This window comes from Trachinotus anak, unplaced genomic scaffold (assembly GCF_046630095.1).
Source record: "Trachinotus anak isolate AG129_WGS33_773 ecotype Australia unplaced genomic scaffold, CSIRO_AGI_Tana_v1 ptg000002l, whole genome shotgun sequence".
In the NCBI taxonomy this organism is placed as follows: Eukaryota; Metazoa; Chordata; class Actinopteri; order Carangiformes; family Carangidae; genus Trachinotus; species Trachinotus anak.
Genome location: NW_027273853.1, coordinates 6300627 through 6325683, shown reverse-complemented (window position 1 = coordinate 6325683; position 25057 = coordinate 6300627). Strand labels below are relative to the sequence as shown.

The window sequence follows — 25057 nt, the reverse complement described above, 5'->3', positions numbered from 1 at the left end:
AGAGGAGGCCTCAGCCTCAAACAATGATAACAGAATATGTCACAGTGAGTGAGGTGAAGTGGCTTCGTGCTTCGTGCAAGTCAGATGATTAGAATTATCCTATTTGATCCATTCATCGTATTGTAGAGTTGGGGATGCCAAATGGCATGCACACAAGAAAATCTAACAAAATTCTGTCGCTCTGAGGAATGTCTTAATCCTACTTGGAGGATGAAAATCAGTTTAAATAGATGAAGAACTGACTAAACGTGTAGACAGAGAGATTAATAGAGAGATTGATGTGTGGGCCACTTTTTTTGTCAAATAATGTGGTGTTCATCCTGAGGCTGATTCCAATGCACTAGTGCCACTAAGAAATCCTTTCTTGTTATTAACGGAATCGTGGAAAAAGTAACACAGCAGATATACTGAACCTCATGAGTGTTTCCCTGATGCGTAATGTGCTGATGTAACAAAGTCCAGTAATATGTGTGAGAGTATGGATTATACAGCAGAAATATGTAGTGTTATAATTACACAACTTCTGTGCATATAGTTATAGCCTGACATGTTGAACCTCCAGAGTCAATATGTGGAATGTTTTTGACTCAGTTTGTGTGTCCCTACATGCACTTCCTGAGGAGGAGGAGGAGTCCCTGCTATAAAACATATAGTGTCATTTAATTTGTGTAGGGGCTAACTTGCATTGTCACAATTGACCATAGGATCTTGCTATTGAACTATTTTGTCAGAATAAACAGAGAACGCCTCTAACGATATCCTGCTCTCGGCCTCCTCATCAAAAACACAACGCAAACAATGCTAGACAGTAAGCAGTTACCCTGACCAGACAGTAACCTGACCAAACATGCAACTTTAACCAAACACAAATTGATTTCTAAGGTGCTGATCTGACAATACTCCCACTTGAAACGGTTGAAATAAAAGTTTCTAACCTATCTATATATGTCATTGGACAAATGCCTCTGCCAAATGCATGCATTTTGACCTTTATTACTGTAAATGCATAGTTCTACATATTCTTCTGAGTTAAGTTAAAGAAAAAAACAAAACAAACAAAAAAACAAAAAAACAAAAAGCATCAGGAACCCTGTCACTCACTCTATCGCCCAAGACTGAGACACTTCATCCAAAATGCTCTATTCAGTCAGAGGCATGGTAAGCAAGGTTATTTTCCCTGTTGGCACCTTATGACTGCACTGAAAATACAATAAAAAAAAGAGCCCCACTAGCTCGCCTGCATGTCTCATACATCTTCAGTCATGCGGAAGGCCGTCCGTCAGTTTTACTGCACATCGGCTTCCTCTCAACGCAGCATCGATGACTGATGGCCCTAAGTGCAACTAGATAACTACGGCAGGGGATGATAAAAATGTGAAAACACACATCCTAGACAGGAAATTGGCCATTTTGGAGCAATTGACACAGAGGAGCTGAAGTGATGGCACTTCCTGTAATGCTCCTTCCTTGAAAAGCAGAGATGTCCGGTCATCCGTAGGGAGATAGTTACAGTCCACTGGATATATTACTGAGGTACACCAACCTAATAGATCTCAATTTTTTTTTCCCTCCTTTAGCTTTTTCATCCATTTCTTACTGTTACAGAGTCAAACCTAAGACAGGAAGATTGCCATGGAAAAAAGTTGCGGTCGATATCTTGGCAATCTGCAACAAAAAGAATCAATTGAAACAAGTTTGGGAAACAAAAGCTAATATGCAGTAGAGTCTACAGAAGAGGTGTAATAAAACTACAGCCTGGTAAACGTAGGGTAATGAGGAAAGTCAATACCTATGAAAATGGATCTTTGGGCTTAATGGTGAGTGGAATATCAAGAGACAGGCAGGCATATGAAATCACAAGGTGATGAAATTGTATTTCAGAGTGTTGGTTATCAGTGAACATCATGGTGGTAACTGAACATCTGGACATCTGTTTGTATACTTAATCTCAAATCTTTTTTCCTCTCATCTTTTATCTTTTCAATTCCATGCACCACATGTCTGCAATGGTGAAGTGAAATGAACTCCATTGATTGATGATGATGATGATGATGATGATGATGATAATGCCACAGCTGCTCTTCCAGGGTTATAAGCACATTATAGAGGTCAGCAGTTTAACCTTTTTTTATGGAGTGCATTCAAGGAATTACACATGATCTCTATATAATCTGACGTGAGTGATGGAAATACCACCAATTGGCCTCAAAAAGATGATTTATTCATCAGTGCAAACATGTGCTTTAATGGATCATGTCTCCAACAGATATTTTTTTATTGCTTGCATAAACCTTGTTCACCAGGTAAAATCTCCCGTAGTTAAAGCCGGGGCAGACAGTCCCAACACAAGTGGGTGTAAAAATCGCTTTAGTGCTGATTAATAATTCATCTGTGTGTTGTCAGAAAGTGTTACTGGTCCAATGCTTATCAAACTGCATTACCTCTGACACCAGAGGATCGCATTGCTGGAGATTAGTTTCTTATTGACCAGGTATAAATAACATTTTCTCCTCTTGATTAAGCAAAAGGCAACAGGATGACAATTTGTGACACAACAATAACAGTGAAACTAAATTAATCTATTTCATGTTGAGCTCTTAATTTACCTTTTTTTTCAGTTAGATGGAAGGTGGAGTTTAGATGCAGGGCTCACCTAGGTATATTAACACACGGTATACCGTAAGAGTAGAGTATCGCAGTTAGGTATAATCAACCCTCTATTCTCTATTCATTTTTACAGTGGCAAATATTGTAGCAAATGTTTTAAACCTAATGTTGCCTGGATTATGTTTTCTATTCACTAAGAATGTATTTCACTTGTTTACCTACAATATCTGCTCACGCAATATGATATCTGCTTGTAGCAACTAGCATTATCAAACTTTTTTATGGTCATGTCAACAAACACGTCACGTGCATTTCCTTAAAACATTTGCCAAGTCATTTTTTTAAAGTATGAGTGAGTAAAATCCCGCACTGTTTACATCCATGTTTACTAGCCTGCACTCTTCTTCGTCCCTGCATCACCTGCAGGCACGCATGTGTGTGTGTGTGTGTGTGTGTGTGTGTGTGTGTGTGTGTGTGTGTGTCTGTGTGTGTGCATTCTCCTGAGCGTGAATGAGATAAATAAAACAGGGACCCACTCACAGAAAAATCCTCCATACCACTTCTAAAGACTTTAACCTATAACATTTAATTCACAAACTTAACCAAAGTGCTTTGGATGTAAAACTAAACCACACACAGGACTCAGGAGGCACAGTCCTGTGCTTTGTACGTACATTTTCATTCTTTCATTCAACTTTTATTTAAATCCTGAAGGTTCATTGAGGGCACACCCTTGTTTCCAGTGATGTCGAGAGCAGAATAAATACACACAAAAATAACTGACAACGGCAGAATAGTTAAAAACAGTAACATTCAAGAGCAGAGTAGTTTGTGATCATGGTTTTAAATTAACTAATATGTACAACTATGTTTACTTTTAATTTGTAAAATGTTTCAGTTGTGTGCAGCACAAAAACTAAAAGCAGTTTTTTACAAAATTAGTGTTTGCACGTGAGATTTCAAGCAAATAATGACCGAGACCAGTTTAATGATCTATGATGGCATGTGGGCCTTTAAAAATACATAGAAACCAATGTCTGCCACATCTTACTGTTAGAGATGCCCATCAAAGCCTTTTATCCAAGATGCAATGGTGGGGAGAATAACTGTCATCAACAATGACTCTTAGGGTGGAGTGATAAACTGAATCCAGGGGTTTGAGAGTGGAGGCAGAGGCATGTCTATAGATAACAACATTTAGAAATGCAGAACTGCCTACGCTCGAAAAAACATTCCATGTAAACACAATCCAATCAGCAGTTGCATGTACCATCACAATATATTTAGAAAATATACTAAATATTATATACATATATCTCTAGGATGAAATAGGCTCTACCTGGTGTTTTGAAACGCGACAGCCACCTGCTAGAGAAGACGTTCATGCATTCGTAGGGAAGCTTTGGCTGACATGTGGTGCAGTGATGTTGAGTGACACTAATTAAGCCAATGAAATACGGAGATCAGACATGTCAGTGTTTGAAGTATGCGTTCTGAGTGCTGTGAGATGAGTCACCTTTGTTAAGCCTTTGTTTATAGCACCCTCACACTGTGTCTCATGTGAGATGGTATCATGTTGTTTTCTGCATAATTTTCCCTAACTATGCTAATCGTGGGCTGGTTTGAAAATGTGTCAGGCAAGACCTGCAGATCCACTGCGTTGCAGCGCGCTGAAGTTAAGGGATGATGTTAAGACTTGCACACTAAACTGGAATGCTGTACACTGCGTGCTGATCAGCAGGAACGTCTCATAATTCGGATAGTGCAATGATACTCACAGGCAGTAATTGCTGGCCTGCTGATTCCAAAGAGCTGCTGGAGCTGCTTACTGTGCAGAAGGTGGGAGGCTGGAGTTGTGAGGTGCGCAGCGTCTCCCCTTAATCCACATACCCTCGCAGCATTCCCTCTTCAATTGATCAGCCACCTGCAAAAAACCAAGCAGTGCAAAATTACAAGTTTAAAAGTTAGGTACATTACTTATATTATTATATGTTATTGCTATTTATTAAATATCATCATATTTGTCTTCATGTGCATGGCTAAATTATCATGAATGAAGGTGAAATATTTCTTCTTTTGGTTTAAAACACAGATTACTTGCTTGATTAAGTAGCTATTTAATTATGTTCCACAAAGTCAGAAGCAATTTACAGGCAGACATCTTTTTATGGGTGTTTTTGATAACGATGTGAAGAAAGCTTCTATTAAAAGCCACTCATATGCTGCTACCTTACTTTGTACTAACATTAAGAAGAGGTGTCCTCTGACTGAGGGTCAGTCCTCAGCCTACTCCCATCACAGTCAATATGATAAATGATTGTTTCTCATTTCAGGAGCAGGACTCAGATCTTCCTCAGTGTCCTGACCGGAGGCTCTAGATCTCTGTGTGAAGTTGATTTGTGAAATTACACTTTTATGCAATATTTTTTTTATTACTGTTTGCTATGTGACTTTTATTCTCTACTTTTCAGATGATGTAGCAAACTGACTAGAAGACAGTTGCTTATTCACACATCCAGTAGATATGGACCAACTGTAGCCTTCATTTGGAGGCTGATGCTTCTGATCACTAGATGCATTCAAGTCCTATACTTGCATTTTTTCTAGTTATGTTTTGATCTCCACCATTTCCTGAGGGATACATCTGGCTCTTTAGCTGTTCAGTGCTCCACATAGTAGCTTCATAAGATCTCTTTACTGAAAACAACTGAAGATGATGCTGATGAGAGCGGTGGGACTGAGCCAAAACAGTGACCATGCAGCAAAACCAAACAATGAGTTCAAAGAAATGAGTGAAGTCAGAGTGATAATTCTCTGTTGCTTCCTCACTACAACTGACCACTCTCACATACACAACCTCATTTGATTCATTGTTAGTCTCAAAAGATTTATAATAGCATCTTTAAAAGAAAAGCCTGACTTCAGTTATGGCTGATTATGGTTTAAGTCAATCCTGGTTTAAACAATCGACATGAATCCATGTTCATAGCTTTAAAACTATCAAAGGACATCCTCATTTCTCAGGATAAAATAAGAATCTTTGACAAACTGAAGTTTGCATGAATGTGTTCATAAAAAAACTAAACAAATGGTATTTACTATCACAAATGCCTACAATTCACAATAGGGATATGTTTCCACGTGCACAAATTTCACACTGATAAAGCTCTTTGCAAAAGGCATACAACAGTATTTCAGCTTTTCTTTTTGGATTTCACATTTCTTCTTGCTGCCAATAATAACCACATGCTTCATTTCCCTCTCTGTGGGTGAGAGACGATCAGACTTTGAAAATGCCAGAGAGATCTTGAGCGTTTCAGAGGTTGCGGATGCTACAGTTAATTTGTTTCTTCATTACAGAAAATAAATAACAAAAGAGCTGCTGCTGGTGAAGTTATTAATATTCACATTTCCAATAATTGATTTTGTGCTACAGCATTTTTACACCAGAGGCTACAAGGAGCACCTACTGACAAGTTCTGTCCATGAAAACAGAAGCATCATCAAAGAAATCTGGTTTTAATATTACCGCTGTACCAGCTAAACCATGTTAACCAGCAAACAGAACGGCCACCAAATGGCCTGGCAAAGATTTGATCGTCCACATTCTAATACATACAGATAGAACTAGCCGCTGCATTCAAATCAGAAGGGGTGTAACTTCCCTTTGATTTCCTGGCTGGGAAAAGTAAGACCTTGGAGCCGAAGCAAAGTGTTGGAGCATCTGTGCTGGCGTAATTTGTCTGCAGAGCTGTTGGCAGTAATAGAGACACCTTGTTCTTCCTCAGCAAGATGTTCAATGTCTCATCTGCCAGTTTAGTGGCAAAACAATCATGTCAATGCACGACATTTGGTTTCAGATGATTTACTATTATCTGTGTTAGAGCTTAAATGTTACATTGTGAGTGACGAGGGAGCAGCTGCAAAGTCACTTTTTTGACTGTCCATATTGCTCCATATTGCTAAAATTAGACAAGAAAATGTCAAAATATGATACACGTGGTAAGATATTGATGGACTGGATCCCTGATGTGGATTTACAAAGCAACAGAGTTAGTAATTTTCGAATAGAACAGATGCATTTCATTACATTCATATTTCAAATTTCCTCTCTGTGTGATGTCATCTGCTCTATAACAAATGCCAATATGGAATATGAATCAGTTTTAAACAGCAGCACTTAAAAACAGACAGTTACCAAAATATGTAATTAAATAAATGCATAAAGCTATGAATGCAACAATAACAATAATGTAATTTGCTCTATGCGTTACATGTAATTAACTGTATTGACTGTCCATGGATAAAGGAAAAACAATACAAAGAGAGTGTCAGTGTTTTATAAATTAAATTATATTGAGCATTAGGAGGAAAGAAGCCACAATATACAACAGCACAAGTCTGGTCCTATCTGTATCATTCAATAGTCCCAGTGTAAAACTGCATTCATGGCCAATAAACAAGCTACCTGCCCAGATACTAACAAGTTAGCAGTTGTACATTCTGTCCTTGAACACAGAGTTCCTGTGAGATAAGACAAGATACAGTTCCACCTCTCCCAGGTAAGAAAAAGAAAGTTACTGCGCCTAAAATCCCACAACTAAAGTTCTTGTTAAATGATAAAGAAGCTGTTAGAACATTCAGAAATGATCCTCACATTAACAATACAGGGAAAGCCACAGTGTAATGCATCATGCTGTTTTGTACCTTAAAGCAAAACATTAGTCAATATCATATCTCCTTTTGAGTGTGCTACAGTGCACGCTGTACACGTAGCTCACAGTTCACAGTTACTTTATTATACCTCTTTGGTGGCTTATGCTCATACATAAACCAAATGATGAATGCTGGGAAAAAGTTGTTCTTATGTCAAAAGGGTGAGAACCCAGAAGGTGGTTCTGTGTTATTTATTTTATTTTATTATTTTATTATTTATTTATTTATTTATTTATTTTTTTTACAGTCAATCAACAATGGAGGGCAATTCAGGCAAATTCCAGGGTCAATGAAAACCTACAGCTGTGTTTCAATTCAAGGGCCACATCCTTTGAAGGCTGCATTTGAAGACTGATTGCGTCACTGTGGCGCGAAAAGACTGTCCCATTTAGAAGGCTGCTTCAAGAGGGACAAAGAAATCCCAAATTTGCAGCCCAAAATATCCCAAGATTCACTGCGTGCCAGTGATTAATCACCTCTCAAAAAGAGAATAATGTGGACTCAGCAAATACAAGGATAAACAGGAAATCCTCCACAGACCAGACTGTCTCATTTGTAGACCTTTGTGGACTGCATCCTCAGAGGGATGCGACCCCTGAATTGGGACACACTGCATGTGGTCTATACAGACAATGTCTTTTTTTTACCCACAATTCTCTGGTTCCACAGTACCATGCATGATTGCTCACTATGTGATCTGATGTGAGATACTGTACTTTTCTGACTAAAGGATTCTCACAGCTGTGTTCGAGCACTGAAGGCATTACTTGCTGAAACAGCAAACATATTATGCTTGGCTTCCCTCTGATAATGCATAAGGAGCTGCTTGAGTGAAACCTGGAAGTCAGCTCCCCATCAAAACCGCTGCTGGGTATTTTAAGAGTGAAGCAGAGCCTGATAAGGGAATTGGCCCATTGTTTCCCCACTTGAAAGCCGTCAGCGTGGGTTCGCAAAAATTATTCCTGCCATTCCGTCACACTGACGGGACCTCAGAGGATATCACTGTTAGCACGCCGCTGCTGCCCTGCTCCTACCACAGCATGCAGAGCAGCAAGTAGCTACCATGTGTTACGCTGTCAAGTATAGCTGAGACTCCGAGGCTACAAAGAAGTTTAAACTGACATAAACACTGCTGGAGGGGGTATAACAGTAACTACAGAATAACCTGAAAAAACCAAAAAAAAAAAAAGAAAAGCACAAACATTTAGATCTAATAGAAACTGAACCCCACGTAGGAAACAGGGTACTGGGGGGTATTGGGGAGTGAGGAGATGAGTCATTGATAAACACCATCTGCACAGCATTTAACATTTAAACATTTAAAATGCAGAACAGGGAACCAAACCAAGTGGAAAACCAGAGCATGATGGACGGTGGGGGTCCTACCAGCAAGCTTACAGAAAAGTAATTTCAAGGGTAAGCGTATGATATAATATATAAAATAAATGTATGCATAAGTGAATTACAGATCAACAGCAGCAAAGCCTCTGGGAAAAAAAACAAAAAAAACAACTCGGTTTCTATCGTGTGCTAGCATGATTTTACAAATCATCTTCATAAGCATAAGTCTTTGCTACTGATAGCTTGGGACTTGCATTTTTTTCCCCTGTGTCTGTGACAAGATTAGGCTATCTCTCCTTGTGCACATGGATGACTGACTCCTTGGGGCCGGTCGCATCACTCTTGCACCCCTCCTTCCATCCCAAGGCAGAAAACATTTCTATTTTCAACAGGATTAGCTCTCACCACAAGCCACCTGACAGGCAAACGCATTACCCGCGTGGCACGCGCCCCCCAGGCACCCAGCAGAACATATCATGGCCTCAGTGACTAACAGGGATCCTGGGGAGTTTACCTTACAGTGGCATGCGCAGCGGGTAACACAGTTCCAGCCCCTTTGCGGCATCCTTCACCGCCCCCTGTCGAAAACCTTAACCACACAGCATTTTTGAGTCCTATCTTTCAAGCTGTAAATAAATCTGTGGATGGAATAGAAAAGTGCACACAGTCCCTTGGCTGAGTTAACACATTTGTCAATAACTTAAGAGGATGAAGTGGTTCAATAGCCCATATTTTGAAATTGCAGACTCATCCGGGAGCAGCAAAATAAACAAATAAACAAACAAACAAATAAAAATGTATTTAAGATAAGTTTGGTGCATCACTTTGCAAGAAAAACACCCATAATGTTGTTCATGATTACATTAGTAAGCCCTGCTGCAGTTCCTCTTATCTTCATTTAGGGATAAACCTCCAGTCAGTGTGTTCCAATACTTTTCCCTGATCTGGGCTCTGTAATCCTTAACCAAAAAATCCTCAAACAAGGGATTTGAAACTACAAAAAATAAATTAAATAAGCATTTGAGAGGCTTATTTATATTTTTGAATTTTCGTCTTATTAACGCACATCATAAACACATATCAGATTGTATACACAGATCCTCTGAAAATCTGAGCAGAAGGAAGGAGGAAGAATTACCCCTCTCAGAAATTAACAGCTTCAATGATCGAGGCTTCAAGGAGCCTCTGAGCAAGACACTTAACCCCACCTGCACGACTGGGACTGTTCAGTGACCTGTAGTAGAAAACTATACTTCCAAGCTCCCAGGCAGGAAGTGTTTACACTATTTGAATATGGTGGTGTGTTTTGGGGGAAAAATGTGTAAATGCTGAAACTTCACAAACCACATAAAAGAAAAAAAGCAAGAGGAATTCAACAGATGTCAATTATCTGTCTTTAGAATCACTGTACAATAACAAGAAACCTTTTTAAGAAAGTAAAGTAAAAGATTAAAGTGAATTAGATTTTATAATTATTTCTTCTTAGGGGGCTATTTGTACATTTCCTCTGCCACTGAATGTGGTTTCTTGCAGTGAGTGGGGTGATAGTTGACAAGAGCTTCGGCCGTTGTTGCATTTACAAGACAAGAGGTTGAGCAGCGCTACGTGTTCAGGGCAGATTGGAGGCTACGGTGAGTCTCTATCAGAAAGGCCGGTGCTGGCTGGTTAGTGTGCGAACTGCAGTAGAGGAAAACACTGGTGTTGCTTTCCACCACTGGACAGTTCTTGGTGAGTGAAGGAATGAAGTTTGATGCTGAATTTGCCATGTTTCTTTTAGACGGGTAAGTAAACAGCTGTTAATGCTTACTCTAGCTATGTAGCAATAGCAAAACTTACTGTAGCTCCTTTAAAAGAACAGTCAGGAATAGGAAACATGCTGATTTACCTTCTTGCTCCATTAGAAGGCTAATACTGTTTTGTCCATTAAATATAAATCTGAAGCCATGAGGACCAGTTTATCTTATCTTATCTTAGCATAGCATAAATACTATAATCAAGGGGAAACAGGTAATTCTGTCCAAACGTTGAAAAAAAAAAAAAAAAAAAGTGTTTTGTGTGTTTATCTTCCTTTCCCGTTTTCTTGTGGTTAGTTATTTCTGTGTATTAAACAATATAAAATCAAATATTGCACATTTATGTTTGTGGCAACAGACTAAATGAGAATGACAAAGTGTGTTTCAGTGTACTGCCATTTTAAAGACAACTGCCTTTCCTCTGCTCCACAGTGACAACAGGGAAACACAGTGCCTCTGCATGTCTAATGTTCTCTTGTTTAAAATACATGGGTCAGACATGGCCATCAAACAGGCTGGGGGGGGGAGTCCTAGATCCTCTGACTTCTGTTTTTTTTTTAAGTAAAAGTAAAATCAAGTCTTCACTGCAGTGTTGACCTCAGGAAGCTGTGCCTGTAACTGTAATTTGATTTGATTTAAAATAATCAAAATAATTTTAGTTCCAATTTCTGCAGTTTTATTGTCTTTCGTCAGTTTTTCTGAAAGTACAAGAGTAGGGGGAAACAGCTGAGGGCGACAGGGTCAGGTGAACCAACTCCTCAAACTCAGCACTCTGCATTTTGGCCTGTTATTTTTTCTCAGCCAGCACAGTGCAGTGGGAGTTTCTCCAGTCCCATTACTGTTAAATGAAATAATGGATAATTTAAGTGGCTCTTGATGCATTTCAATACAATGTTATTGCAAATAAAATTAAACAATTTAATTGCACTGCAGCTTGATTAACTGAAGAAGATGGGACGTTGTTGTTGTTGTTCAGAGTTGTTAACGGTGACAAATTCATTATTGACATATTTATTTATTTTTGAGTTCTGCTTTCCTGTTTTTGCAGTGTTGTTATGCAGAGTGTTAGAGTGAGAAGTTTATTGTTTTGGGTTGTGCTCCAGCCCTCTGGTCTTGAGATGGATCAACAACCATCAGACTAAACTTTGATTTTAAGAGTGAACAGTGTGGGGATCCTCTCAGACATGATCTGCCCATTCAGAAGCAGGTCCACACACAGAGACAAGGTGGGGGTGGGGATGTTGTTGGTGTGCACATGTGCACCTGCTGAAGATCAGAATGAGCATTTCCTACACTTTTGGTTCAATATGGATGCAAACACAACAGAAATGTGTCACTGTTCTGACACTTTCTCTCTGTATTGTTTATGAGCTGAGGCTGTGGACATAAAATATCTTGGTGAACAAGCATCAAGCACCTCAACACGTGTCAAAAAAACCCATGTGCATTTTGAGAACAGTGCTCGCTGATGGATGGAACTAATAGAACCATGGTAAATGCTAAAACGTAGTGTAACAGTAGCACAAGTAGAGAAGAGACATAAAACCACTGAAGTGACTGAGTAGTATCAGTTACCCAGCATCAAATGTTTGCTAATATAAGCCACCATAAGCTGAAAGACATAACAGACCATGTAAGGCTGTAGCAGCAAAAAAGCTGAGTATGAAACAAACAGGAGTCCAACAGGATGCTATTTCATCATTCAAAAGTTACATAGTCTAAATCAAATGACATGATGGTGAATTAGTTTCCCACAAAATATCAAACAAAGTGAGAGATCCAAGTGTTCAAATCTCTATATGCACAGATTTGACTTTGGCAAGTTACCAGTTTTTCTAATGAGCCATGAAATGATCTACATTTCTTAGGATTCCTGGCCATAATATAAAAACTCTCTGCTGTGATTGGTTCTAATAGCAACAAAGTCTAAAGGGCCACAGGTGCTAATATAATGAATGTCATGTTCTTGTGACTTTAATTTTATGTCGTTTTAATATCCATGTTTGTTCCCTCTCACAAAGTGGTCTCAGACTTTTTGAATTTCATCGACTCTCTCAGAGGACCAGTCTGTGACCGGCCTGACACCAGCTAAACACCACACACCTGGTGCTGTGCTGTGGGATCTGTCTTTGACATTAGAGATATGTGTGTCAGGCTACTAATGAACTTCATTTGATGCTGTCTTTTGCTTTTCTACTCTAGAACTGCTTCTGTCTGCTACCGTCACATCAGCCCTACTGTCTGTTTTCCCAGGCTCACATCTTACTAGTCCATCTTACCAGGGTCCAAGCTATTCGCCTGCTGGCTGAACCACAGTGGTTGGGACCAGTCAGCTTTCTTTGAGGGAGGAGTTTCTGGCACCTCCTGGCAATGTCTTAGGTGTGACAGAAGCTGTTCATTAACCACAAGGGCTGCTCCTGAAGAAGTTAGCATAGATGCTGCTATAGCGTCAGTGCTTTGAGAGGTGGAGAGTATTTCTGCATTGAAAGAGGAGCAGAAACCGGCACTGAAGGCTTTTTCTTGATGGAGAAGATTTTCTTTCCTGTTCTCGCAACTGGCTTTGGCAAGAGTTTGATTTACCAACTGGCTTCACTGGTGGTGAAAAAATGACAACAATGTAGAATCTGATTGGTTGGTGAACAGCGATAGACAGATGGTTCATCCAATCACCTGCCAAGTACTTTTTCAGTTGAATCCAACAGTTCCCAACAAAGCCGTCCCAGATGGTTCTGTGTAACAAACCTTCTGGTGCATCCGATTTCTCAATTACTAATCCTTCCTTACCTTAAAAGGTGAGAGTGCACAATTTTACAGCTGATCCAGGGTTAAATGAGTCTGTTGAAGGGTTTGTTGGAAAGCTGGTTGCTTTTTTTCTGCTTTTGAAGAGGCAACTTCTCATTTTAAATTCTAACTGGGGCAAAACTACATTCCACGAATACATTTGACTGTCAAAATCTAAAACAAACTCTCAGAGTTCCTAACATGCAGTCTGATGTACATAGATAAGATCCAGGTCCTGAGCAAAGATGTAAAGGCTGGAGGTCAATATGATAAATGATTGACAGTTGTGTGTGTGGTATTTGTGTACAAGATACAGGTGCATTATTTTGTACAAACTATGTCCAACCATGTCCATGATGACTTGAACATAAATTATTTATGAAATGTAACAAACAGAATGAAACTGGGGCTGGTTTCACACATGAACTGTTGAACTAAACTGGTGTGTTTGCCCTTTTAGTTTGGTTTGCAGAGAATGTGCACGATTTATGATAGTCGTTATCTGATTTCATCATCAAGGTGAACTGTTATCAAATCCATCTGCTGACTATGAGCTGTTTAGCACTGTAAATATAACATTGCATCACCACGAGAGTGAAGGAATTTCCTCTGATCAATCAGAGAGTGAAAATGAATGTTTTGTTTTTGGGTCTTACGCCGTGTGTTTTGACAGTTTCATTCAAAAGCGTCTGGCATTGTAAACAACATCATGCTTGTCCTGTTTCTACCCATTTTGTCATTATCTTCATAAGCTTCACTAATAACGCTCATAATCAATTATTTTTTGTGAGCTCTTTGTGACACCCGAGAAAGTAACAAACACATAAGGTGCAGTAACGTGCTGCATGATCTCCTGTCAGTCACCACAATCTGAGGTGTCAGATGCGGTTGATGTAGTGCTGATGATGCAAAACTGTCCAATGAATGAGTTACTTGTCAGTCCACATGATGGACTGGTCCCTTTGGTGCCTTTGTACAACGTGAACACAAAACAGACCAGAAATAGTAAAATCGACCTTCCTAAGGAAACACAACCAAGCAAAAACAAGACTCCACAGTTGTGTCCTTCAGGGTAATATTCTTATGGTCTTACATGTATATCATAAAAAAATAAATAAATAAAATACAACCAGTCATTTTTACTTTCATATTTCACAACCTAACCGTCCCCTTTTGTTCTCAATGAAACAGCTTGAGGAGTCTGGCTATTTATGCAGCACTAGTCCAGCGCAAAAACACAAAAGACACACACATGCACGCAGGCACACACATCCACGCACACACACACACACGCCCACACAGAGTCAACCTCCCTTAAGGGAATAGAAAACCTTTTGACACGCAAAAGTAATTATGTGCTCCCTGAGCCCTTGTTTTCATGGTTCTTGACTCCACCTCCAAAAGGAGTCTGAATTCATTTTAATGACTTAATTTAAAAGTACAACATAAACAAGGTAATTACGGGAACCTAGGAAAGTTCGGGTGACTGTCAGGTTTTGGGTCTGTGTCACAGATGGGGAAGATAATGCAAATACTGGCTGTCACATCTCAAACTGAAAGGCAGCAGTTTCTCTGGGGCAGATGAGAGAGGGGTGTCCGGGGAGCTCTGCAGGTTCACTGTAGTTAACGGATAAGACATCAATTATTCATTTGTGAGGGGTAATTAACAAAAATTTACCAAATCTGATCTTAAATGTGGTGCTGTGTTGTGTCTTATTATGTGTCGCACATGTCCAGCTTTCACACTGTGAAAGGTCCAGTGGTGCTTAATGTTTTGGTCATTTCAGAGCACAATTAGAAATCTGAGCTCTGTCGCGATTCTCCATTTGCATCACTCCATGCCAATTTCTAGGTAATCCATCAAATAATTTGCTCCACACAAGCAAATTAATCTTCAGTGTATAATTATAATATCATTAAGAAGCTGTGTATCCCTGAAAATGATGCCTAAATGATTTCATGAATCATTCCGTCCAAGATGTTACAAAAAAAAAGGTTGGATTCAGAATCCACTGCCTCTCACCACAGAAAAGTTGAGCTTTGTTAATTTCCTCACCTGACACATTAGCACAGACATTTCTCAGTTCATGAGACATTAATCTAAATTGATTCAAGATGTTATTTTCCATTTGATCTAATGGAAAAGAAATGCAATCATATCGAACACAATATGTCATACCTGTCATCAATAACAAACTTCCATTTATACCCAGTGAGTTTTATCAAGTACAATAAAATCACCTTTAAATGTAATGATACTGCCTTATACACATAATTTGCATGCAGTATATTGTAAATGCTACATTTTTCACTAGTTTATACTGACATAATTCAGTCTTATTGTATTCTGTCTTACCTTTATCAAATGCCTTATTGCATTTCTTGCATTCTCCAGACCAATGAAAAAGCCAAATGTGACTTGTGTCTTGGTTTGTATCTGCTAATGAAGGGTTAGATGGAACTGATTGAGTCACGCTCTGCAGAATTTCCTAATATAACAAATCTGTCAGAAAGTTATTTTTATTTATTTATATTGAATGTACAATGATTGTGTATCATAAACGGTCTCATAACTATGGGACTTCCTGTTTTTATTTATTTATTTTTTTAATAATTGTCCTTATGGGTGTCTGTCTCATAATACATTTCTGAAATATTGCCTCACTTACTGTAATTGCAGTTTTGGCTGGCTTACTTCGGTGGAAATGCAATTATATTATTAATAAAAGTTTACTGAGGGGATGAAGTTGCTGAACTTTTTTACCTTCTAAGCATATTTCTAAGGGCGTAGCATCCTTTCAGTGGTCATAAAAGCACCGGCGTCTCTTTGATGAGCGAGTCATTTTATTCCACCCGGGGAGGGAATGTCTGATAAAATAGCAGAGGACTGTTATGACAGCTTTAGTAAGGTAAACAGTTTATAGACACGCTGCCCTCCTTAGGGTCAAATCAACAGCTGAATGACAGCACTGGGTAAAGTGTCATCTTGCTATTCATCTCACATTTTATGGGAGCGCTGACACAGGGTCAGTGTCAGCTTTCACATCAAAATGAATGAGATGGAACAAAAGTATGATGAATTTAACTTTAAAACTCCTCCTGCGGAGAAACAGTGGATAAACATATCCCATACAGTGGGCCATATTTCTCTGTGACTGACAGATATCCATTCAGTTAATCAATGGGGATGCTAAGGAAATGAAAATGGAAAATTTATAACTTAGATAAACGTAATTGGACATTTAAAGCGCATGTTATATCTACTCATTAATGCATATCCACCGGTTGCATATTTATGCTCAGAATGTTTTGGTGTGATGACTGTCTCGACAGGAGAAACATGCATCGTTCATGTGGACCTGTGGGCCTGCAGCCCAGCATGAATATTCATGAAGGTACCAGGAGACCAAGGAGACTCATTAGAACACTGGACCATTATTGCAGTGTGGAATACTGTAACCCCCGGTGCCCTCGAGTTGGAAACCGAGTGGATTTGCAATCTTGGGATCAGATAGATCATCTTCATGATACTGAACATACAACTTTAGATTACAGAAGGACCAACATACAACTATGTGATGGCCACAGCCACACAATTGAATTAGACATATGGTAATACTCATGCAGTGTCACCGCACTCATCATAGAATCCAAAGACAGGTTTATGGTTTCACACACTCTCCCACATCATTACCACAGTCTCACTTTCTCTATGTCTTTGAGGTACTGTGTCTGCCTTGTTAGTCCTCCCTCCTGGTTTGACCAAAAGAGGTGGCTGAGGGTGAAGCCCATTGGAATACAGAAATGGACCAGAGTAAGGACTGTATCAGCATCTAATGCAGCAGTTTTTTTAAACTGCTGCATTAGATTTGATTCCGTTTTTAAGTTTTTAATTTTGTGGAGAGGCAGAGAAAATATACAAGTAAGCAAACAACAAACGCACATTAAGGGGGTTGGCTCATGATTCACTGGCAGCTTCATAAAAGGGGCTTTAGTCTGCATCACATGCCCTGACTGCAACAGAGTGGAGTCACCATGAAGGATGCTGCACTGTATCCGATGGCCAGATGTTGCTGTGACGTTACAGAGTCTCAGAATACACACAGGCCCTCACCTTGAACCATCCTCATCAAAAAGGTCAGCAACATACAGTACATCGCCTTTCGCTGACTCAGTATCACAGCTGCTATCACTCCATCATCAATGCCATTGGTGTCCTGGCTTCTATTTTCCCCTCTCCAGACTGATTATCAGTCCATTACGTTGAAAAAAAAAGTCAACATTAAGCTCTTCCTCCTCTGTGTAAACAAACACTAATAATGCAGCAGCACATTAAGCCCTCCCTTCCACTTTAATAATGATTTTATGGTGATACGAGGTCCCGAGACGTACTTACTATCACTCTTCCCTCACTGACGCTCAGGAAATGATTTATATTAGTGCTGCAACTTGATACCATATTAACCACATGGTACCAGAGGCAAAACAGTCAAACTTATACTCAGAGACATTTAATTTGCAAATGGACTGAGGAGTGGTTCATGTAAAAGAAAGGGGGGAAAAAAAGAGGCAAATGCTAGAGCAGCAGATGGTGTGAAACGACTTGAGATTTTGGTGTGAAACAACTTGAGATTTAGTGCATGACTAACAAAAAACACTGCCAAAAGCACAGGAGCTTATTTCATAAGCGTAAATGAGATAAAGTGCAATGGAGTGGCATTTTAGGGTCTCCAGATTAAAGGCGAATCGCTAAGACGTCCAACTCCTGACTGGCTGGGGCTCAGAGGAACAAACAGTCTGAATAATTTGGACAGATAGATAATAGGGTGCTGACACATTTTATACAGTCACCATCTCTCAATGGCTGAAACACTGATTAAGGATTTTGTTTCTTGTTTGTAATTTGAGAGGAGTGAGGAAAACCTCATGCTCAGCTAAAAATTACGTCACATTGCTAGACTAAATGCTATATTAAGAAGAAATTAGCATTTTAATCATGAGTTTGCTGTTCTTACTATAGATCTCAAAATGCATGGCTATTATTCTGTCGTGTTTGCAGATAATACCTGCATGTAACTGGTGATTTTTGACTAATATGTGTATTAATCATGTACTGTTTATTCCAGAAGTGGAGGAGATATCCAGATCCTTTACCTGTGTGTTAGTACAGAAAGAGCTAAATTCAAAACCATATATGAGTAAAGGTGCAAATGTACTATCAGCAAAATGTACTTTAAATATCAAAAGTAGAAGCGCACATTTTGTACAAGATTAATATGTTATCATACATTACATTTCTTGACTGTCACTAAAGCATCGACGCTTAAGTGTCATAGCTGTCAAAGGCGGAGCTTGTTTGAACCAAAGGGTTATGAGGGGATGTGAGGGAATGTGGGGTGATTAATGCTGTAGGAAAGAAGAAAACAAGTTCTGCTACACACATTTTTATTATACTTTTCTCTAATCTTTGCTATTTTGTGAAATACTGGATAATTTTACCCCTTTGTGCCTCAGGGAGAAAATTAAATGAAACCATGTCAGAAGTTTAGGTGAAAAATCTGTCTCCTGTCTCATTTAGACAATGTTTTTCTTCCTAAGGGGTCATAAACTGAAAAGGTCGGGAACCAGTTCTTCCATATTTAACAGCGTCTTGTGTTTTATAAATCTAGGATGTTCCGTTAAGTAAAATCTTATAGAGCTGACTCAGCTGTCAAATAAATGTAATGCAGTAAAAAGTACAACTAACAGTGACACTAACAATGAAATGAAGTGGAGCTGAAGTACAAAGTTGCATAAATTGGAAATAAAAGTACAACTAGTAGTAAATGTACTAGTTACTTTCCACCAGCACTATGTTTTTTTTAATATATATTTCCCTTGGTAATAGTGCAATCAATCGATCACAGTCTCAAAAGCTCAGTTTAACAGTCTTATTGTTCAATAATATCACAAATTACATTTAAATTTCTATGGTAGGACTTAGCTTCTGTGCACAGAGTACTCAATGGGCCTGTAAACAAATTACTACTGTGTGCTTAAAAATGTTTGGTCACACCTTTCTTCTTACACTTGCATTTGGGTTGGACTAGAAAAAAACACATTTAAATGAATAGTAAATACAATATGATCATATCACAGGTGAGTTTTACCCAAGGTCCTAAGATTCGACTGCTCAGAACTGCTCAGGAAGAGCCACTGAGATTTACCCTCCTCCCTCATCTCAATAGCCTTATCTGTGATGTGCAACTGATGAACTCCTGAAAGACTCTCTGGGCTTTGCCCGTATGGATCAACTGACAGAGGGACGGGGGGCTTGGTCCATTTCTATCTCACTGGGAGATAAGCGCTGTCTGTCAGCTTGATTGACATATTAAAGAAGGGCAGCCTCTGCCATTGTGGGGGGACTTGACTCCTAGATAGGCTTTCTCAGCCATACGCAGGGCCGGTTTCTAATGTTAGCAAGCCACACAGACAGACATGGCTGCATTGTTTGCAGCCATAAAGGCGTATTATGATACCTCTGGGTTCTTAGTACAATAAGACCTGAGAATTGAATAGCAGACTTCATCAAAAGAGGAAAGGCACTGTAAGGCTGGAGAATGGACAGAAGTGGTGGATTCAGGATCCACGATACATGTCTGGAATTAGTGATTGCAGAAAAGGCATACAGTATATAAATTCCAGAGAAATAAAATTCAACTGATTTGTTTGAGTCAATCAGTTTGAATCATTTCAGTTATTTTTAAAAGGCCTTTCATTCTATAACCTACTGGCATCTGGTAGCTTTTAGAGATTCAGTTGCCTCACCCTGCTGCTTAACCAACTGGACAAGTAAGAAGAGTATAAAGCTTTAAGCAGCCCTTGAGTTAGCCTATCAGTATTCATTTTAGCCATGCATCATGCCTGTTGACTTCAATGTATTATGAGTAAATGAAAGACTGTAAATACTGAAGACGAGGTCGACTGTCACACAGCAAGGCAGAGTGGGAGAGTTTCACAGTGAAGAACCAACAGGAGCTTTCTTCTTTGAATCAGCAGCAGGCAGTTTGCCAAAACACCCTTATTCTCAATTCACCACTGCTCAAATGAGGCTAGGCCATTATCAGAAGCATAAGAAGAGGTTGTGCACATTTTAATACTAAGAGGGTTGTGTTGCATTTCTCTGAGCTTTTCATGCTCTTCTAAACAACTGATGCATTTCCAGAGAAATTCAGTAGTGAATCCTGCTGCACGGAGTCACATTAAACGCATTCACATCGTAGCACCTCCGAGGAGGTTTTGCCTGACAGAAGTTGACAATGAGTGTTTCAAACCTGCATTGTCTTCCTGGTCTGTTCCTGTTTGACAATACATAACATTACAACGAACACAACAACAACAACAAAAAAAAAAAGGTGTGTGGAAAACAACCCATACATATTGCAGCTGTGGGCTCACACAGGGCTTCATACATCAAAGCCTGGAGGGGCCCGGCTCCTGAAAATCACAGCGGCTGTTTTGCATTCACCTCTGCGTCCTTCAAAAGCTGCACGGGTACCAGCCCAACTGGAGAAGCCTCGGAAAGGTAATTGGAAATTCAGCCCCACACCGGGGGCCACCATTTATCAGGCAGCGATAGGTACAGTAGCATTTTACCCAACTACTTTTCTGTTGAGAGGATTGATAGTTGTTCACAAGTGGTTTGTTACAGATGAGTATTGTGATCCAGCTCGGCATGTAAAGGGAATGCTTTTATTCAGCAGATGCTCCAGCTAGTACAATATGACTGTAGTCTTCATTTGTTAATTCATAGAGAATTAAAAAAAAAAATACTCTGGCAAAAACACTACATTACTGTATGTAAACATTACTATATTACATTACATTGAATCACACTGAATCAACGCCTTATCATATAATTGGGTCATTACCCTCCATAAATAAACGTAAACTCACCACTTTAAGACATGAATAAAAACAGAAAGAAGAACACATTGTCACAACAGAGCAGGGATGTTTGAACTGAGCCTTGCAGACTTTCTCCCATCCTCACTTTCTTCATCCATGTTAGTGTCTGCCACAAGACAGGCAGGTCAAGAGGTTTGGAGACTCAGATTTTGCCCAAAGTTATGGAAGTGAGTGCCTGTCTGTCTGTATTACACCAGTGATGGAGTGATAGCCCGCCCAAGGTTTCACTCTGCTTTTCTCTCTACTCCAACTCAGGACTCCGCTAGTCTGTTTAGAGTACATTATGCTCATTTTGGACAGCACAGTCCCATTCAGGCCCTGCCGCAGACTGGTTATTAATTAATTCATTTATCATTATTTAGTCATTGTACATCTTTCCTTATTTGTTTGTTTTTGCCACTTGGTGAGGATACCCCGCTCCTTCCAATCAATGATGCACAGGCATGTGGGCTGATTGCATTCAGAGCCAGTCAGTCTTGAGCGGTGTTATATTTAGGGTGGCAACAGAAGAGTGCTTTCAATCAATTTGTTGATTACCCTCTCAATTAATCTAATTATTTGTTTAGTTTATGAAATATCAGAAAAAAAATAATCTCCTTCACAGTATCTCAGAGTCCAAAGTGATGTCTCCAAATGTTGTGTTTTTATCCAACCAACAGTCTACAGCACAGAGATATTCACTTTATTATCATATAAGGTCTTCACATTTAAGATGCTGCAACCAGACAATGTCTTGTACTTTTTCTCATTGATGACTAAAATGATTAATGGATTATAAAAAGAGTGGCATATTATTTTTTTAAGCACGTCAGGTCACACGTGGTATTAAAATGCGTCTCCACAACTCTGGTGACCACTTGGTGATCAGATCTCACGTCCCCGCTCTATATGCAAATAATGACGTATGGGTTTTCGTTTTTAGCCGGTCTGACTGTGACAGACGGTCGCGTTGTCAACAAGTTTGTGTGCATGTGTGTGTGTGTAAGACAGGCAGAGAGAGAGCGTGGGGCAAGGAGGGGAAGGACTGAACTGCACCCAGCTCTACACTGAAATAAGGTTTCAGTTCATTATGAAAATGTGACCAATCACACTGTGGCAGAAGACATCAGTTGAGTAGGCAGTCCTTCAATGTGGCCCATTTGCATTCACGCTGTTAAAAGAATGTGGCCACATGAGGCCACAGAGCACCCCTGAATGTGGTCTGAATGATGCATCCTCAGCGCGTCTTGGGTGCGTTCACGCCTGTTCTTACAGCTGTCCACTTGTGTTCGGATCACCCCAATCATAATTAAAATTAAGCTATGCTAATGTATCATTCATGCATGATGGCCGTTTATCACTATTATTTAATAACTACATTATACAATATAAACATTATATTTAAGAATAGCTCCTTGCATAGTGTGTGAGTGGTGGAGTGAGAGAGAGCGAGTGCAGTTGATGTACGTGATTGTGAAGCTGGCGACTGGAGCAGAATTAGGAGTAGCTGTAAGTTACTGGGCAATGTATGCACAGTTTTAGCTGCCTGTCAGAAAACAGGAAAAAAAGGATCAAAGCCAGGCTCCTGTGTCTTGATTACCACACTATAGTTTGAAGTGAAGGGGGTCAGCCCCGAAGTCTGGGACAAGTTTAGGCAACGAGCAGCACATAACTCTGCCCTGTGGTCCCCGACTACGGTCTGGGGGCTGAAGCAGGAAAGGTTAACAGTAACTACATGCATGCTTTTCTTGCCATCACATAAAAGTGTGGTGGCGCTGCTGCGCAAATCAACCCCCCTAAGACAAAAAAAATAAAAATTGGAGCTCCCCGAACGAATGGCAGCAACCAACTCTAAAGTGAGGCTACTTTAGAGGTTTTCATGAGGTCTTCATAAATGTTCTCAAAAATGACTTGATACAGTCCATATGTAACTGTCTAACTAAATTACTTTGGTTTAAAATCATCTTTCAGAGGAAAAACAGAACTAGTTTGCTCTCAGGTCTTTTTGCTCACCACTCAAAAATGTTCAAACAAGTTTGTTTTGTGAGAACTGAAACAGAAAAAGTTTTTTTTTTTTTTTTTGGAAATGATATTTTTCTGGTTTGTTTACCAGTGAGAAGCTCTGACCTAAATTTTCGGTCTCCCTTATTTCCTGTCTAAATCTACCCTTATTTCCTGTTTACTGATACAGCATATTCCATCTGTGAGCCATTATCATTAAAACCCAAAGTGACACCCTGCTGGCATGGAGGCAGAGACATGATTGAGTGTGAAGGCGCAGACACTTTTTTATTGTCAAGACGGACTTCAAGGTGACAGGAGAGGTGTCAGAACTGTGATTGATTGTGCTCACATCCAATAGAGCCCAATAACACACAGCTGAGTCAAACCAGTCAGATCAATACAGTTCCAAGTTACTAATATGGATATTTATTTCTCTTTGCTGTGAGAGTATTATGTGACAAATCAGGTTTGGTTGGTAATTACTTCACATGCTAACGGGCAGTCATTATGATCAGACCGGGAGCCATGCTTATTCTTTATGACTGCCAAAGTAACTGAACATAAACAAGGGGCTGGCGTTTATTAGGCTTGGCAGCTTGACTGAAGTCACTGTGATCACACAGTATGTGAGAACGACAGATACTCTACATGTATCAAGAAATTGGTTCTTTTTACTTATTTAAGTATTCTTTAATAAGTAAGCAGTTCATTTAATACAATTTAAAAGTGTCATAGAGACAGAATTTTGTTAATTTAACTTTAACTACAAATTTTTACATACGAACTGAAAAGTCACTTCACCCAAGAACTATTGAGAGCTATTTTCTACCAAATACCACCACTATTTTCCTCAGTGGAACTTTGGACAGCATGTGGATTACCTCCTGTGACTGGGATATTGTTTATTGACTTTTTTTTTTTTTTTTTTTTCAAATGTCATTTTTTTATTATTTAGAGTCATAAATTGAATTTCCCTCCTCTCCACTGTATTAAGGTGCTGGAAATGTGTCAGCAACAGAGATTTCATAACCTCTGCAAACAAAAGATATCACCATCAGGAGGAACTAGTCAATTAAACAAGAACGCTCCTCTTTGTTTTCTCCCTTTATAAGAGAGTGGCACAGAAACACGTCATTAAAAATGCATGGCCATTGTGTTTTTATTATGTATTTATCCTGTAATGCAGATCAGCATTGATTCTGGCGTTATAAAGCAGACTGGGTATTGGCCATGACCCAACCAATCCACAATATTCACTTTTTTTAAGGTCAATGTCATTGTCTCCTAGATTAGTGACATTGATTCCCTGGTCCCAGGTTACCTCACAAAAATGATTCCACTGAGCTCCATGCAGCAGGGCGTGTTTGGAGGAAAAGAGACCACTGGTGACAGATCATTATTCAGTATCTTCTTTAAGTTTTGTTAGTACTTTCCTTTTAACCCAAAAAGTTAAAACAAATTTAAATTCAAAGAAACACATCCATGTGATTGCCCACAAATTGTATCATTTGTCTGCTGCTCCAGTACGATGTAGTGACAGAACAATATATATGGAGATTTTTAACCATTAACTACACATGTACATTTTATAATAAGCCCCAGGCTTCTCTGTACTTATGTGACATGCTATAATGATGGTAATATAGTTCCATATGTTAACTAGCGAGCCAAGTACTGTAGTGTAATTTAGCTGTCCTATCAGTATAAAAGATGACGGCATCAACGAGGAAGCTGGGGAAGTGAAGTTATTAATATATTGGTAATTTGGTATTGTAGTATGCAGTATATTTGAGGAACCTGTTAAACAGTAATGTGAATTCAAAATAACCCTTGTATGGTCCCAAACAAAATAAACAGGACAGACTAATAAAAAAAAAAAAAGAGAAACT

General features: G+C 39.3%; 1 protein-coding gene across 1 annotated transcript in view; it reads right to left on the bottom strand.

Moving 5' to 3' along the window:
- The window catches only part of lingo1a (leucine rich repeat and Ig domain containing 1a), a 132949-nt gene that overhangs the window by 63641 nt on the left and 44251 nt on the right, over window positions 1-25057 (bottom strand). The window contains exon 2 of the mRNA XM_071492784.1: window positions 4386-4531. The gene's annotated coding sequence lies outside the window, so the exon portion shown is untranslated. The remainder of the gene's footprint in view (window positions 1-4385; window positions 4532-25057) is intronic.